This window comes from Thunnus maccoyii, chromosome 7 (genome assembly GCF_910596095.1).
Source record: "Thunnus maccoyii chromosome 7, fThuMac1.1, whole genome shotgun sequence".
Taxonomy (NCBI): Eukaryota; Metazoa; Chordata; class Actinopteri; order Scombriformes; family Scombridae; genus Thunnus; species Thunnus maccoyii.
Genome location: NC_056539.1, coordinates 2,609,398 through 2,614,049, shown reverse-complemented (window position 1 = coordinate 2,614,049; position 4,652 = coordinate 2,609,398). Strand labels below are relative to the sequence as shown.

Sequence of the window (4,652 nt, the reverse complement as noted above, 5' to 3'; positions counted from 1 at the left end):
GAAGGAAAAGCCATAGTGCCTTGTCTTTTGTCTTTTGAAGGCTCCAGAGGAGAATAGAATGTGGGTTCACTCATTAAACCAGAGAAAGAGGCAACTTGGAGCTTTTCATCATCTAGCTGTTGAACTGCGGTTTGATAAGGACAAACACCTGAAGTACTTCAGAATGAGCGCTTGATAAGGACAAACACCTGAAGTACTTCAGAATGTGTGCTTGATAAGGACAAACACCTGAAGTACTTCAGAATGAGTGCTGAGCAAATAGATAATCTTCTTTCCTTGGTTGAAGCCAACCTGACCAGACAGACAACAAATTATCGGGCTGCCATCGAACCAAAACAGCGTTTGGTTCAATAATAGTGAAATATCATTATTTCACTATTATTGGATATGCATTAACAAAAACCAGAATAAAAAAAACTTAACACCCATTTTGAAAATGAAAATATGAAATTAATTTAACATAGCCTTTATATTTCTTAACAAAATTAAAACTTGTAACAAAGTTAAAGTAATTTTAATACACATTACTAGAAAACAACAACTTAATGGCAACCAAAATATCAGTTGAAGGGGTGGGGTTGGATGGGATTACAAAAAAGACCCAACAATAAGTTTATTCAAACTCATGATACATAGATATTAGGTGTGCCACAATTTTGATTCGAAATCGAAAATCGATTGAAATGAGCATTCGATTTCAACCATCAAAATCAGAGGTAGGATCGGCGATCCTCCCTGTATTTTTTTTCTCTCCACCCCCTGCCTACTACGCATGTCCAGCACCTGTCTGATGGAAAAAAAAAAAAAAACATTTCAAAGACGACACAGCGTAGCTTACCGGTAGCCTGCAGCTGCATTACTTTTTGAGACACCATGGCCACTGCCGGAGTCAGAGATAATGGTAAAACAACAAAACTAGAAAATACTCCTGCTTCCCTTAAGTCACTGGTGTGCCAACATTTTTGTCTTTTCTGTGCATTGTGTAAACTTGGTGGCTTTTTGCAGGTGAGGGAACTCAAACTGTTGTGGTAAAGTACCCCTCTGCCATCTAGTGGCTCTTCTTTTTGTTAGAAGTGGAAGAAGAAGTGTTCCTTCTGATCCAATTGGGCCTTCACACTGCTAGGTGCTTGGGCCCTAATAATGAAAATTACTCATTTTCTTGTGTTTCTCTTTATTGTCTTTCTTACACAGGTTCCTAGGGATAGGGGAAAGCTTCACAAGCCTTATCTACAAATATTGGCTAGGGATGGGCACTGTTACTGATTCTGTTCCCATGACTTGCAGGGCAATTTTGAGGCAGATGATGGTAACTCAGTTCCATGGGCCAAATGAAGAGATGTGTGAAAGCCATTGCCCCAAAATTCTGGTCTACATGGGATTTTCCAAACTGCCTAGGTGCCATTGATGGCAAACATGTGACCATGGCAGCACCTAAAAATTCTGTAAGCCTGTTATTCAACTACAAGAATACATTCTCCTTTGTTTTTCTTGCAGTGGTTGATGCTTAGTACTGCCTCACATGTTTCCAGGTGGGGGACTTCAGAAGGACAAGCAATAGTGGTGTGTACTCAAGCTCTGCAATCAGAAGAGGCATGAAGGCCAAAACTTTGGATGTGCCTGCAGACAGCCCTTTACAAGGATTGGGTGTACAGGGTCAAATGCCATACACCATGGTGGGGGACACTGCATTCCCCCTTAAGACCTAACAAATAAGGCCATTTCCTTGGACCAATATCCCAAGATGGAGAAGGATTTTTAATTACTGACTGTCCCGGGCCAGGATGGTGGTTGTGTACCTTAGACATGCTCTCAATCAAGATGGAGGGTGCTCCTCACTAGGATAAACTTAACGGCAGAAAACATTGACTCTATGGTCATGGCAACATGCATCCTGCACAACTACCTGCTAACCCCATCTCAAAACCAAAGGTGGCTGGATAGGCTGAAGAAAGAGGAGGCACACTACCACCAGTTCAAAACATGGGTGAAAACAGGGGAAGCAGACATGCATATGATGTGTAGGAGAAGCTCAGCACATTTTTCAACTCCCCTGAGGGCCAAGCGTCTTGGCAGGACTGAATGGTGTAGTGCTCATTACCTATCACAGGAGTAGGGATTTAAGTAAGGTGACCAAGAGTGGTTTAGTATGAGCAGGACAACAGTGTATATATTATTACTGCAACTTAATTTGAAAGCTTCCTAGCTTACATGTCTTCTTTTTGTTTGATTTAAAATGTCTTGAAAAAAATAAATACTTGCATGTAATCTCTCACTGTTTCCATTTATTCATAAAATGTCGAACTATGGAAATAACTATTTCTAAGCTACAGTCAGAAATAAAACTATGTATAGCCTAGATACACAGTAAAACAGAACAAACAATCTCTTTGCTGAAACATTAGATAAGTTACTTATCTGGGACATGTCATGCATCCCAAATAATTATATATAAAAACTTACCATCAACAGCAGAGGCAACTTATCCCCATGTGTTTTCTTCTCTAATATCTTTATAATATTTACTCTGTGGGCCATAGAGCTCTTTTTGTTTTTCTATCTCCACAATGAGTTTGGTGTCATCCAGTCTTCATGAGTGGTCCAGTAAGTGAAGAGTTCTAGTCAGAAAGCAGTCGTGGTTTTTGTTTACCCTTGTTCAGAGCAAAGAAAGAGGGTTAGGACAGACAGAGAGAGAGAGCACCAGAAAATTCTACACTTCACCTGATGTTCTTTTAAATTATGAACATAATATAATTATAGCCTACGTGGGATTTCTGGTATGACTATCGTATTTCAAAGTGCCACAACATGGTACTGCAAATATTTCACAGTAAATGCCTTAAAGGTTTTGATTTAAATCTGATTCTGTACTATGAAATTTTTATGAAGCAACATATAACTTTGTATCAAGTGGGGCATGAGGCATGTAATAATTTAATAATATGAGGAGTTACTGAATAAAAGCTGTCATGATTATCACAGATAGGCATTGTAATTTTAAAGGCTATACCCTGTCATACCGTACATCCTTAAAACAACAATTATAAATGATTGAGTACAAGCTTGAATAGACTGATCTAATAACATTTTATTAAATCAGGATTGAATCTAACAGGATGTACATCATATTTCTGTGACTTTCTGTATATTCTTGGAAGGCTGGGCTGCTGGAAATTGAGAGCAGCTTTTCATCATATCCTCCTGTTGCAGCCACTTGATCCCCTCCACTTTCCAGGTACAGTTAATCTCGAACAAGCGTACTACAGGATGTCCCTCCTGCAGCAGCCCTCAGCACTGCTAACTATATAAATTAGAACAACTGAGGACAAATGGAACTAACAACAAACTATATTGGCACTATGGAATGTGTGCGCTACATATGGAATTAATACATTGTGAAAATTCTACATAAACTATGAGCATGATGTATGAAACACAAAACTGTTGTGTTTTGTCCTTTGTGTCATCTTAACTGCAATATGAATATTGTGTGCATAAGGTCAGACAAAGACAAATAAACTAAGTGTAAACGTCACAGGTCATTTGATGTATTTTAGGCTCGGTATCCCAGGCCACACAATCACAGACCTCTAGCTGGAGAAGTTTAACCATTTGTTGAATCTATATGTTTTACAGTGTAGGTGGCATAAAATGCTTAATGTAGGCTAAAATACTAAAACAATACTGATTGGACAACTAAAACCCAACAGGCTAAAACACTAAAAAGTAAATTATAATTATATAATAATTAAATAAAACCAAACTAAGTAAAATAAAGCCCTAAAAGCCAATAAACCACACAATAAAACACTAAAAGTCACTCAGGCAGCAGTCAAATTGGTGCTTATGTGTAGAATCAGTTCTGGGCATAGCCTAACGCTAGTTTACTGGAACCATCAAGCGCAGCACATTTGGGCTAGTGTTAACTAATATGATGGATATCGTAATCAAGTAACATTAAACTTGGTGAAATATTGCAACAATAGTACGTCTCAATGGGAGTCCCGGAGGCGGGGAGAGCAGCAGGTGAGCTGTCAATCAGTGCCCACACAGCAGACATCAAAGCTACTATACATCTTCAAGTCTTATTAACGGAGCAATGATTTACAAAATGACAACCAGCACTTACTAGATGGTCTGAATTTAGAGATTGAGACTGCTTGGTTCTGAGGAACAGCATGTTGCTCTCCTGGCAAGGGGCTCCGATGTTGTGTGCCATTTCTGTAGTTGATCTGCTGGTAGTGAACAACAGAGACCAATAACTGTAAGGAATTTCGGGGGCAGCTAACCCCCCCCCCCCCCACCCACATGCAACAAATTCAAATGTTCCTTCACTTATCATTTCAATGGCTATCAATGATAACCGCAGTTGGCCCGGTCTGTCCTTGTTAGTCAGCTCTGGTCCCGGTCTGGATCCCCCTGTGACTGAGAGGAGATGCCCCGATCAGCTGATTGTCAGCTGGGTGCTCTTGGACTGGAGCGGAAAGCGGAGTGGCAGTCATCCGTGGCTTCAGAGTGAGAGAAAATGCAAGTCAGTCCAGGGGACGCCCAGTTGGCATTTATAGGTTAGTGAATCGTGTCCCAGCAGCAATCAGTGGGGAAGCATAACAATGAGGTGCAAGTGCATCGAGTCACGTTAAACAGCATGCAATCCA

General features: G+C 40.1%; 1 long non-coding RNA gene across 2 annotated transcripts; it reads right to left on the bottom strand.

Annotated features, from left to right (window-relative positions):
* Positions 1–657: 657 nt before the first annotated feature.
* LOC121899910 lies at positions 658–4,258 on the bottom strand. 2 transcript variants are annotated; one of them, XR_006096820.1, is made up of 3 exons: positions 4,127–4,258; positions 2,461–2,648; positions 658–787 (listed from the first exon to the last, which is right to left on the bottom strand). It is a non-coding gene; the product is annotated as an uncharacterized LOC121899910 (long non-coding RNA). The 2 variants fall into 2 exon arrangements; XR_006096819.1 differs by lacking the exon at positions 658–787 and having other exon boundaries at positions 2,263–2,648.
* Positions 4,259–4,652: the final 394 nt, after the last annotated feature.